The sequence below is a fragment of the Ischnura elegans genome, chromosome 5 (genome assembly GCF_921293095.1).
Source record: "Ischnura elegans chromosome 5, ioIscEleg1.1, whole genome shotgun sequence".
NCBI classification, from domain to species: Eukaryota; Metazoa; Arthropoda; class Insecta; order Odonata; family Coenagrionidae; genus Ischnura; species Ischnura elegans.
Genome location: NC_060250.1, coordinates 38,269,385 through 38,283,363, shown reverse-complemented (window position 1 = coordinate 38,283,363; position 13,979 = coordinate 38,269,385). Strand labels below are relative to the sequence as shown.

The 13,979-nt window shown below is 38.3% G+C and overlaps 1 long non-coding RNA gene across 1 annotated transcript; it reads right to left on the bottom strand.

Annotated features, from left to right (window-relative positions):
• Positions 1 to 6,185: 6,185 nt before the first annotated feature.
• Positions 6,186 to 11,600, bottom strand: LOC124159810. Its single transcript, XR_006865014.1, has 3 exons — positions 10,735 to 11,600; positions 8,408 to 8,497; positions 6,186 to 7,265 (listed from the first exon to the last, which is right to left on the bottom strand). It is a non-coding gene; the product is annotated as an uncharacterized LOC124159810 (long non-coding RNA).
• Between the last annotated feature and the right edge of the window lie 2,379 nt (positions 11,601 to 13,979).

Sequence of the window (13,979 nt, the reverse complement as noted above, 5' to 3'; positions counted from 1 at the left end):
GAAATTCAAAGGATATAACAAATTTCAGGCCTATAAGCTTGCTATCAGGCTTCTCAAAAGTTTTTGAAAAAGTAATGCAAAAACGTGTTGTAAATTTCTTGGAAAAAAATTCAGTTCTCACTAAACAACAACATGGTTTCAGAAAAAACAAATCTACTTCCACAGCTCTTCATGAACTTATTACCAATGTTTTAAGTGCAATGGACACTGGTAAATCATCCTTGGGTGTCTTCTTAGACCTCTCTAAAGCATTTGATGTAGTAAATCATAATCTATTATTGCAAAAACTAATTAAATATGGAATTACAGGTAATACAAATAAATGGTTCCATTCTTATCTCAAAGGAAGGTCCCAAGTGGTTGTAATCCCCCATCTTGACAATTCCACAAATTACAGATCTGAATTCAAGTCAGATGAAAGGGCTATTGAAATGGGTGTTCCGCAAGGTTCCATTCTTGGGCCTCTGTTGTTCCTCTTGTATATTAATGACCTACCTGAGAGTGTCCCAGAAGCAAAAACTATAATATTTGCAGATGATACAAATGTTCTCATCGAGTCCAATAAAAAATCTGATCTACTAAAGAAAGTTTGTTCCACAATGAAATGTTTAGAAGACTGGTGTCAAAATAACATGATGGCCATAAACGTTCAAAAAACAGTCTGTGTTAATTTTGGCAGAGATCTAACACCTCCAGTAAAATTATGTGGAAATGATTTAAAATTTGTTGAAAACCTCAATTTTCTTGGAGTAAATATTGAATCAACAATGAAATGGTCTATGCATATAGAAACCCTTACCTCTAAGCTAAATAAAACTCTTTTTCAATTAAGATATCTAAAAACAAGTACCAGTATCGATATTAGAAAATGCCTCTATTATGCAAATTTTCAGTCACATCTGTCATATGGAATTATTTTCTGGGGTGGCTCACATCAATCTCATAAAATTTTTAAAATACAAAAACAGGCTATCAGGGCTATTCTCAATCTACCCTATAGGGAGTCATGCAGAGCACATTTTCAATCCTTAAAAATTATGCCTCTTACTGCCTTGTATGTATTTAATTTAATAATGTATGTAAAAAAAAACCTGAACTCATTTGATCTAAACTGTCAAATACACCAAATAAACACACGACAAAAACATGATATACATATTGAACCGAGGTCATCTAAACTTGCTAGTGAAGGACCATATCATAAAGGGGCCAAACTTTTTAACTTACTACCACCAGATATCAAAGCAATCCAAAATAGCAACTCATTCAAGCACAAATTAAAAACGCTTATATATCAAAATTCAATTTATTCACTAGATGAGTTCTACGACTTGTGTAAAAAAAAAAATATGCTAAAATAAGCTAAAATATGTACCACTGTCATCTGTCCTTTATGTTTTTTATCTCATGTGTTGTTTGTCCACTATGACGTTTTCTATGTTACACTGTAACCAAGCAGAAATAAAATTATTATTATTATTATTATTATTATTATTACAGGATGTCACTACTTCAATTCTCTTTGCCCGCCCGCGTCATTTGAAAGTATCGAAAACAAGGGTAACTTCACATTTTTGAAATATTTGTCTATCTTTAGTGACGGTTGCACGTGATAGATCCAGGTTTAGTTTTAAAATGTCATTCAAAGTTGTTCTTTATTAAACTCTAAGGCTTTTATAAACGGGGGTATATAAACCTGCAAAGGTATGAGTATACTTTGGTATAAGCATACTTTTTGATGAAAGTATACTGTTAACAAAATTATTACTTTTGCAGGCTACTTCCGCTAATAAAAAAGGTCTTAGAGTTTAATAAAAAATATTGCTTTGAAGTTTCTACCAGTAAACTAGCTCGTAAGGGCAAGGAATTTAGTGAGATTTCTAATGATTTCCTATATTTGTTTTATTTAAAGAATTAAATTGCATAAATTTATACATTTAGAAATTATGTGCCCTTTTATTATTTTAGAGCCCGAAAAAAGACAACATTGTTTCCATTTGTCTCGATGTAAGCATTCTTTATTTCATTGGTACCTACCATTGCAGTTTCTTGGAGCAGACTGATGCCAACATAAGAATTCTCTTCGCAATATATTTATAGCTTACATAGCAATTTATCTTGCTGTCTATTTTTTGCCAATGAAACTATACTTTTTAGTGTGACAAGACTACATATTGGGTATTTTTCTTAGAATCAGTTTCCATGATAAGTTGCTTTTACATGGAGGACAATATATCATCCAATACAGGCATCCCCCGAGTTACGTAAGAGATGCGTTCCGGCAGACTATGCGTAAGTCGAAATTTACGTAAGTCGAACCTTTGCGTTGGCGCTTCAGAGATTGCTGTATAACAAGTTGTATCGTACAGGAATGAGCGCAACCACATACGCCACCACATCCATCGCTAGAACTGCAAATTTTCACGTTGATTGCTGACTTGGAATTTATAAGCGATTTTTCTACAGAAATTAATGAAATTTCCTTCGAGGAATGACAAAAATGGGTCACTTTGTTATTTTTAGCAAGTAAAAAACTATAACTATTCGATATTTTTTCTACCATAGGTTGTACGAGCGAATATCTACTTCTTCGCGCTCGCATTCGAAAATTAACGTAATCATTTGAAATACGGTTATCGCTTACGTAAGTACGGATTTACGTAAGTCGAGACATACGTAACTCGGGGGATGCCTGTATACCATATTGAGCGAACAGATGTCTGGATTTTTCTGACCACATCCTGATTTTTGTCAGCAGCCATGTCCATTATCCATGCGTCTTCCCACTGGCTCTTCTCATGATGTCAAAATGTCCAGAGTTTTCTGTCTTTCAAAAATATTATAATAATTTAAATTATAATGCTATGTTTAAATGCTATAATTTATATACCAATAGGGTAGTTTCCTTCATCAAAGAAAACAAAAGGCAATAATTGTGATTCGTTACCCACCATTAGTGTATTCATAATATACAAATTATTTCGTTTTAGAAATGCTGGTTTAGACGAATGGCAATGGTCCATTTTTATCCTCATTTGAAAAGGGCCAGATTGGCGCCCATGCGATGCCACTCCACGTGACGTCACAGGGACCTAGTTTCTACACGAGAGGATAGGAGTTATACATCGTCTGAGGTTACCAATGCATGCATGAGGCGCAGAGCTCAGGGAAACATGTCTTAATAATCACTTATTAAAACTGGCTAAGGTCGGAAAGTTTTCCTCGCTTGATAAGGTATTAATAATCCTTATTTAAGCCAAGTGCTACCAGCCAGCAGGGTACTCAGCTACCCGCTAGCAGCCTGCGACGTATCAGCGCTAAGCCTCGCCTCAAGGTCACCTCACCGGGCAGGAGGGGGAACCAGAAATACGACGTACGGAGAGATTTCCCGGCATTCATACTTACGTGTCGCGTTTTCGCGCGCTTGAAAATTTTCACTTTTCATTTAATCGCGAAAAATAGATATTGTCATTTAAAAATCTAAATACGTACTCCAGGAGTAATAATCTTTCGATTTAGACAATAAAAAAATAATAGGAAACCACCCTATTGGTATATAAATTATAGCAATAGGTATGTATGATAATTTTTGAGGGTACCAAGATGATTATTCTTCAGACCTGAAAAACCCAATATTGCTTCTGAACCCTACGGTAACTCAGTGATTTTGTTTGACAAAATTTTCTAAGTAAAGAGAATTTTGCTCTTTGTAAAAAGACCTACTTCTGGTTAACAGCCAAAAGTATGGTGATAAAATAATTTTCATCTTCTCAATTTAGGTATCATAGATTTCTGTATTTATCAAAGCATTCTGTATTTTCTGATTATATAAATACATAGTTGTTTTGTACTCATGGACCCTCCAAATAGGAAAATTCTATGGGATATCTGTATAAGATGCTGTTGAGGATTAATCACACTGGCTCTTATTTTAAGTCAGGATAGAAGATAGGACTCAATTAGCAATACCCAAACTTTGAGGTCAGCAGAAAATATAATTGCTCACGCTGGTCGCGAGGACCATCTTTTGAAAGTGATGTCACTTCATACTTCGATATTATGTATCCCTGCCCTGTAACAGAAAACAGACTTGGCATTAATTTACTGTAAACTATTTTATTATTTTTGTTATGGTATATATATCATTAATATATTAACATTACTTGCTCATAAATGTAAATATATGACTATGTGCATGCATATTTGTGCATCGTGGCATATATCGGGTGAGGGAGCCTAGTGGGGAACTTATGGGGAAAGGTTGTTTCTTATGAATTTTTGATGGGACGCAGCCCATCTTTCTCAAGTGAGAAGAGGAGGAAAAGTGAGGGCATAAGGAAGGGTGCAAAGCAGAGGGTAAAGATGGAGGAAGGAAAAACGGTTGACGGGGATTGGTTGTGTTCTAGTGGGCATGGTTGATTCCTGGTCCAGAAAACGCACAGAAAGCACAAAGCTTTGTAGCACTCGTCAATTAATATATATACATGTGGCGGAGCCCTTCGTTTCGAGCGCCGTCACCAAGGTCAGGCACCTGGCTGAGGTCGTTGCCCTGGGAACCTGAGGTCCCTGCCGCTGCCACCAGGGTATGCGGGAGATAGCGCCAGCAAGGCGCCGCAAGTTTGAGATGCTAGAGAGAAGCTCACAGAACGGCAAGGGAGAAGGACTTGAGACATAGACGAACTGTATCGCTAACCATCCAAATAAACGTGGTCGGATTTACTTCCTGAGGTTTCCTGAAAGGTGAGGGGGCTTCTCATCACCAAGGTGGTGCTGTACATTGGGGCCAAAAAAATGCTTCTGGTCACTCCTAGGGTGAATAATGGAGGAGGTCTGAGGCCTTCAAAACGAGGATTAATAGACACAGCTGTTGTGAACTTAATCTATTGCGATTTGTCCGTCAGCTATGCGTTTCTATACCGCTGTAAGGATTGCGACCTAAGTTAGTGCACAAGAGCATCTCATGCTCCCAAACCCCCTAGTGCTACTTTTGGTTGAGTCCAATTCGTCATCTCTGTCATTTCTCATTGCCGTTCGTTATGTCAAATCATATATGTAACTTATGCAGTTGGATATCCTGCCGGGTAGGCACACCTCTTGACGCACTCAAAGAGGAAATAAAAATCCTATATGATCATGAAATCCAAGTTCCAATTTTCCCACTTCTCTTTGTACTATCCTTTCCAAGCAACGCCGGATGGCCTGCTAGTTTCTACTTATTCAGCATATCACAGTGAGGGATGTGGGGTCTACTTTCAAAGTTGTAGTCATGAATTACTCAGTTTTTAATTTTAGGGTGAAGGGACCAATGCTTTCCACACCACATGTGGATCCACCACTTATCTGCATTTAGGGAAATTAAGGTGATCCTTCAGGTATTTCCTTGGTGTATGTTGCACGGGGATAATCAGGAGCATCGTAAATAAATTCAACCTCCATTAATGTAACACCAGGTTAGTTTATTTCGGTAAAATGGATTGCACTGTCAAGCTCTACAATCTCGACCAGAACTCTCTTTGCATCCGGACTGTAATGGCATTGCATTCTCTTCTCCCAGAGTGGCGTCCTCTCTTCCCAGATGGCACAGAATCCTCCGTATCTAATTCGTATGCAGATACTATCCATTGACTACCGCTTCGTTGCTTTTCGTCAATGGATACTATCTGCATACGAATTAGATACGGAGGATTCTGTGCCATCTGGGTTGCCAATGCCCTATCGTGGCAGTTGTTGGAAAGCAGTTGAAACTCTCTCTGCTAGTTCGCCACAGTGTGCCTATAACAAAGGCAGTAGGCGGACTACATTTTGGGGGAGGTTTGAATGGAGGGAGAATGTATGCAAAAGAGTTCATTCAGGGGGGTTACATTTTAGAATGCATCTCCCAAACATTTCCAGCTTGTTTGAGCTCCGTAACTCCCTACTCCTCTTGTTTGATATGGTCTTTCGTAGTTCCTCCCGTAGCACTTCTATGATGGGACCTCATCAATATTTAAGAAAAAATGTGAAGTAGGAATATTCGATGTTTTATGTATTTTGTAGCTGGTGTTCCAAAGAATAAATCTCTAAGAGTGAGAAAACAGTTTTAACCAATACGGTTTTAGGATTTTAGATAATAAATGATTTTTTTCACGCGTTTTTCAAGAAAATGTAATTACAATTTCAATTTATTTTACTCTTATCTTCAGATATTTTCTTTTCTCATCATGGTATGCCTATAATCAAGGCCATAGCCAGAAAATATTTTTGGGAAGGTTTTAATGGAGGTTTTTTACACTATTTTTTAAATAAAATGTAAACATTGGTGCAGAAATATGTAATTAATTACTTATCCTCTTCAAATATTTGAATCAGTCATCCACATCACCTACATTTTATGTTTCACAGTGCTTTCACAAATATACATTCAAGTGCTTTCATTGAAACCTAGGAATACATTTTTTTTCTATAAAAATCTCGTTGTTACCAAAGCAGAATGTTCACACTGGTTTTATTACTTTTTATCAACTATGCATTTTAAATTAATAGAAGCTAAAATAGTTTGATATTAGTTCACAATTGCTGCTGAGTTTTTCCTTGTTGCTAAAGAAGATACAAATAGGATTAATGAATGGATGTGTATAACCTAACTCTATTATGAGTAAAGGATTTTCCACATTTATGATATTTATTATGACATATTGAAGTCATTTAATAGTAGAAGTCCATTCATTTTACAATTACTATCACAAACAGGGGCAAATCAAGCCCCAGGGGAGTGTTAACATGTCACAGCTTAGTGAAACCAACTTTACTGAAGAATTGATAGGTCTTGTCTCACCCCTGTACATAAGACCTAGAAATTCCTGCCCTCCTTCTCTTAATGGGTCGAATCACAAACAATAATACATGAAAATTCTAATTTGGCCTAATATATTTTTATTCGGTTAAAATGTATGACTATTTTGGGATTATTCTTGAGTGATAGCATGAAAGAGACTTTCATACGAGATCATGTATTAATTAATGTGACTTATATACAATATGACACAAGGCCAACAAAGTTCTCATATCCATGACCATTACACTCTTGGTCTATTAAAGGTGTTTTAATGTGAATGGGGTGTGAGAACAGACCATCTTCAGTCACCCGTCAAATTAGCCCATGGTGTAGTTAGATCAAGTGGATTCATTGTAGTGTTGGTGCTATTGCAAGGGCAGGATGATGGGCTTTTCCCTGCCAACTGGAACTGCACCAGAATAACCAGATGTGTGACTACTGCAGCTGTCATCTGAAAAGAAATAAGACAAATTAAGTGAACTATGCTCTCATTTTTTTGGTTCAAAATTAAAATTGGAGATTGTGTGTAATAGAAAATACTTATCCATCATCTATTGGCATTTTCCCTAAGAAAAAATATCTCTGGGCTACTGTGCCGATAGCATTACTATTTTTGATGTTCATGAAATATTTTTGAGCTTAGTGTCACCCTTACTTTAAAGTAGAATGGTTGAAATTTAGTAGTATATTGAGAAATTATATTTGGATTGTATTTTAGCACTTTTCTCTAAGTAAGGTAGCATTAACTACATGTTCGAGCACATTCCCAGTGAGAAATGGGTGGTGGAATCCACGTGGAAACCACGTGGAAATTAGGTGGAAATGTAACGTGGATACCACGTGTTTTTGGTCGTGGAATCAACGTGGAATCCTAATGGAAATTTGGTGGAAAAATTAAAACAGCAGTAGGTGCTGTCCTGAAACCATTAAAACCTCGACCACTCTATATCTCAATGCAGACTGCATTCACAGAACATGTCAAATGGAAAATTTCACCCTTTGTGTATTTGAACTTGTAGCTGTATGTGTGACTGTGCACAAAACATATGCATGAATCATTCACTCCACTCCCAAGCACTCTACAATTACGAGTAAAAGAGCTTTTGAAGAAGACAGTCCTTTACTTTTCTTTTACAAGCAATATCAGTCTGGATTTCCTCCAACCAAGCGGACATTTAGTTGCAGATATGTCAGTAGATTGAAGCAATTAATACATGATTTTGCAAGGATAGTTGATATACCACTGAGAACTATGCCTGAATAATTTGAGAAACTAAAAAATTTAATGAATATAGAAAGCATGTGAAATATACGATCACATTGAACACAGTTTCTTCAGCAGAATTCGAACCTTGTAAAATGTATTTTATTTCAAATGCCCACCTATAAATGTTTATGTTTTTTCCTGGTAGTGTCTATTTTTTTCACTCTTGAGTTTATCATAATGAGAATTGCTTAGGTAAAATATTAGTATTTTAAATCAAATATTGTTTGGTGGTTTTATTGGACTAGTGTTGCACTGTATTATTGGGTAGCTTGCTTCACTTTTGACCAACCAACTGGATTGTGCTATCAAATAATATTAATACTCACGGAAGTAAGCAGGCTGAAGTCTAGGGTAAAGAAACCACATGCTGTGAACCGAACTTTGGTGTGTAGTAGCTGATGAGAAAAGAGACGGAGCTGTGGAATGGAATGCAAATGAAATATCAGGGCAAGGGAGGTACATTCATCCATTATAATTTAATAGTACGTACTTAGAACAGAAAAAACAGGAGTCACTGGTGAATTTTCAATTGCAGAATGTTTTTTTTATCATTGGGAAATAGGCTGTTTTTGCTTCTATTTTCAACTCAATTTAATCAAGAAAATTATATTTTAAACCAAAAATCTATGGTCAGGAAATATAAATAATACAAATTTATCAAATAGAGTACTTCTACTAATTATTTGAAGTAGCATGTTTCATCATTTCAAATGCAGGTCCAGATTTACCGGTAGTTACCCTATAGGCACCTCTCTATTGATTGCACCTCCTCATTTGACCCCCCCCACCCCCCGCCGCCCGATTTTTATGATAAGGCATAGCCATTCGCATGAGGTAAGGTTTGGAAAAAAGGAATAAACAGATATATGGCTGAAAGCATTAGTTTATGTTTGAATTTTTACTTAGGGAAAACATAGATAATTCAATAAAAAAAACAGCTTGGCGTAAAACTATATGAAACAGTTTAACTCTTATGCAACTAAAATGCTTTATGGATACCCTTTCCAAATATAATTTCTAGACTAGAACTCATACAACAAAAAAGATGAGTAACTTCAAAAATAAAAACATTACGTGCTGCTGTAACTGAATGAACTGCGGTAGCACGAAATATATATAAATCAACTAACTTTAAAACACATGAAGATCAGTGGTGCGAACTACATTTTCAATTGAACAAAGCCTCTAAAATACAAATACGGCCAACTGCATATCTTCCTGCAATATCTTCTAGAGAAATTAAGGTGCAGATTAAAAACATGAATGAAGACATAATGGGGCCTGCATTAAGCACAACAAGAACTACTTCAAAAGATTCCTTCTAGTTTTCTTTTCGGCAAATTCATTAATTATGGCATTGCGGTTCAAGTTCTGCTGTAAACCTAACTTGGCACATTTAAAGCCCTAGCAGAGAGGGCACCTGCAGCCACACGGAACCCACATAATCAGCCTGCTGATGGCGGTGTACTTCGAGGCGCCTACAGTACAGATCATTGCCGGTTGCTTAACAGAAGGCGCCCCTTGGACTACGCACCCATAGGTATGTGCCTATTTTGCCTTACGGTAAATTCGGCCCTGTTCAAATGCAGCGGCATGTTCTCTTGCTCCTTGTTCCTTGCTTGTATTGGACTGGGTTGCAAATACTTTGCAATCTTAATAAGACCCACCCACAAGGGGAGAACTAAGCTTCTGAGGAGCCAGGTAGAGAATGAAAGGGGAGCGCTGGGCCCTAACTGTTCGCTAGGTTACCAACCTGGCTATGTCGTGATATTTTGTAGCATTCGTTTGATCACATGCTAGTTCGATTGTCCACAATTTTTGGTGCCTGCTATGCTTTCCTTTCTTTTTCCTCTTTGTTTTTAGATGTTCTTAGTTAGTTCATGAAATATTTGCTTCTGTTTCCTTCACTTTCTTGCAATCTGATAATTCAATTTTGGCATCTTGTATCAAGTTCTTATACTTTGTTGGTTTAAAAGTGTGAACTATTGAAGATATGACCTCAGTCACATCCTCGATGGATCACACATTCTCTGGAAGAGATATTTTTGGTAAATGAACTCAGCACGGCTCCTCTTGGACTTGACAAGTTTCAAGATGTGAAAACGAAAAGCAAGCAATTCAGAAGACATATAATTCCATCTGGACACATAATAAGGTTGTGTTAGTGCAAAATAGTTCTATGTTTCGTATGTGCTCCTCAGTAGCAAGCCAAGGTGGATTGATTTTCTCGACAAATAAGTACATAAATAGGCAGATTTAGGGGGGCCTGAGGGCATGTGCCCCCCCTCCCAGATACTTAAAAAATAAACAAAATTTGTAATACATTTATCATTACCTTCATTTTGTTATGTGTATTATGGTGCCTCAATAATTTAATTTCATATTAATAACTTTGATATTAAAACAAATATTTCTCTCGTATTTCTAGAGTATTTTAACCCTTCGATGCTGTCCTAACTGCTGGGCTAGGACCAGTGTTAACAAACCAAGACAAGTTTTATTTGTCGAGAGTAAACAATGGAAAATAACAATGAGAATAATTTTAGCTGGCTGGGTTGGAAACCAGTAGTTTAAAATAGTGACTGTTGAGAATCTCATTCTTCAAAATTCATCTTTTCGGTCTTGAAATACCTATTCATTTATGATAACTCACCTCTCGCCTGGCTTGGTGATCCTTCACCTTGAGCAACACCTCTGACACTAAGACCCCAGTAGAATCAGCCTTCCCGTGGGATGTCGTGAGGTTTGTTCATGAAATTTAAAGGTGAGGAAAAGAAAAGAGTTTTTAGTCAAAGTATTGAATATGAGTTTCAGATGGGAAACTACCTACTATTTTTCAAACTATGCTGCTGAAGAAGTGTCCTAATCCTATGGAAGTATCCATATATGTAATGGTTGAAATTTCTGAACAGGTTGTGGAGGCTTGTGCGAGTGTGACTTCTTCTTAGTATATCGTTAAAGGGAAATGGAAGGTAGGATATTCTCTTGAAATTATATTGATTAAAACATGTACCCTGGTTTGATGCTAAACACTGAAAGAAGCATTGCCTCTTAAAAGAATTTCTTACTCTTATTTTAAAACTTCTTTACGTTTTGGATATGTTCTTTGATGGTTCAATACCAGTGAAACCAGTGAAACTTTCAGGAAAAAGATTGGGAGCAAAGAAACTAATACTAATTTTAAACATATTTATAAATGGCACCAACTATTCGTAGCGTCTGTTCCTACTTTTTGAAATGTTCTACTTATCCTAGGTTGACTTGATAGTGAAAAATGGCTGCTTCTTAGTTGCTGTTCTAATAAAGCGCTCTCGTTTTTATTTTCTTTCAAAGAAAAATTTTCTTTTATTTTTTTGTTACAGTTTAATATTAGTGTTTGGAAAACATTTTAGTTAGTTTTTAAATTTATACTTTTTATTCGTGACCGAATCTTGAGGTTTCGTTATAGTATCTGCGGTTTTATCAATCGAGCCCTATGAATCTCTGCTCCCTGACTCACACATATGTGTCGCGTGTTGCATACCTGTAAGGATGTAGCCACGTTTTTAGACTCAATAAATCATCGATTCGACCAGCCTCTTACGTCATCTACCTCTAACCTATTGTCAATTCCTAAATTATTTGCGACGAGTTAATAATGCCGACCTACCTATTGATCCGTCCCTTGGACTTCCTGCGCTAATTAAATAGATGCGCTCGAAATACCACCAGACGTACGCCCAATTTATGAAATATAAAAATAATCTCTAAAACTGTCCTAAAAGATCTACGCTACGACCCAGCATTTTTTGACTGTAAAAACGCGTTCCCAGCTTTTAGTTCAGCTTATTCACTACTTTCTATTATTTTTTACCAAGGCGCATGAATTTTCTTACTCCGAATATTATTTTTGGTTTAGTTGAAAAGTGACGGTACATGATAGGTGGGATTTTCGCCACCCATTTCGGGCTTAGGCAATTGGGTGGTTGGGGAATTTATCTGATAGTTCGCGTATGCAGGTCACTGTAAGACCCGACAAGCCTGAATAAAATCGTAATTAATGAGATAACGGTGCCGGAAGTAAGGCATAAATCTAAAGTTTTTTGTTTATCTCTATCGTCTCAGGCTCAACTTTGTGGAAGTTCATTTTAACGTCGATGAAATGAAAAACTTTCAAGCATTCCTTCAATTTATTCTTCTAAGGCGCGACTGGGTTCGGTGCAGTGGCATCATCATCAAGTATCTACTATGATGACGTCGTCGTAAAATAAATTGGTGGAATACAACAAAGTTTTTTTAATGCCATTATCGCACGTTTTTTGTTTCATTTTTTCGGTCAGATTGAGCACCTACGGTTTACTGATAAAAAGTCAAGTTGATACCACGATAATTATCTGTCATCTTTCCTGTATGATAGCCAAGGGAATTCTCTTCCATCTGATTCAAGAATTTCTGGAAGACTGTTCGTTGAAAGATTTTGGAACATCTACAATGTATTTGGGAATCATGACTGCTCGCCAAATCACCTCGTCTATTACGAACTCACAGGCTGCCACGAGCAGTACAAGAGTTACAACCTTCGGACAGGACCAGAGCAATATTGTTCCGAGGCGAATCAGTAGAGCATCTCTATTGGTGCCTACGATAGCCGAATTTATGAGCACGTAGAATTGATAGGCCACGTCCAGCAGGACGAACATGGCCAGCAGAAGCGCCAGAACGCCGTAGACCTCGTTCAGCCTGGGACCCAAGTGGCAGAGGGAGAAATGGTAGCCTGCATGTCTTCTGATCCGAGTAGCCAGCTCCTCTTTCTCTGGGAAGTCCTCCAAGTGAGCCTCGTCCCAACCAGTTTTCCTCTTGTGTCCGTGGGAGCTCTTGAAGGAACCCTTGATCGAAGACATCTCGGCATTGACCAGCGACAGCAACTGGTATAGCATCAGGAGCTGGTTGATGAACTGCAGGCTCATGACAAAGGTCGCGCAGAGGGAGAAGAGCTGGAATAATATCTCGTAGGACGTCACGGGCATCTGTCCAGTGACCCTACCCTCGTACAGCAAACCGACGGACAGGGCTACCAGGCAGACGACGGCTCCCACCTCGAAATAGAGCAAGTATCTCACCTTGTTCAGGAAGTTCTTATCTTTGGGCATGAGCTTGGACGCTATCTCCGCCATCTCCCTCAGCGATGCCTGTAGCTCCTTCCGGCGCGCAATGAGCATGGAGAAGCTGGCTACGGAGACTACTCCGGACAGTAGCCACCACACCACGTACACGGTCGACTCAATTGTGGCCCCCTTCTCCGAGTTGTTGCTGCTCACCCTGGACTGGACCACGGCACAGAAGAGGGCGGTGAACGCCGAGAAGACTACAACGCTGTACGACAGGTGCATCTTGGAAGTCTGGTTCGCGTCGGTGCCCGTCTCCAGAGGATCGGGGCCGATTGGTACCAGTCCCATGACGGAGCAGAAGCGGACGAAGGGCTTGGTGGCCCAGGCAATGTCCCAGCGAACGTCATCGCTTTCATGTTCTCGAGGCTTCGGGGTTCTCGTCGGGGCCACCTTGCGACCCTCCCTCATGAGACCGGCCATGACTACTTGATCGAGAGCGGGAAGCATCTGGCGCTGGGAGCGTCGGATGGTGTTTTAACGCGTCGAAGGAATGCGGGGACGCGGAGATAATGTGACTCGTAGCTCCTTGTGACGGAGTGAGAGAAATCGACCAGGATCCGCAACAATTACGGTTATCGATTGGAGATGTCATTAGTCAATGTCGGGTTAGCCTTGTGGGAAATGGCAAATTGACACATTACGACTACATATTTTAAGGAGAGGGTCAAACTGAAAGGTAAATAATTTTAAGGTTCCTGGAAGGAAATACTTTCAAGTAGCATAGGTCTAATAGGATTAGTTCTTTCCTTAA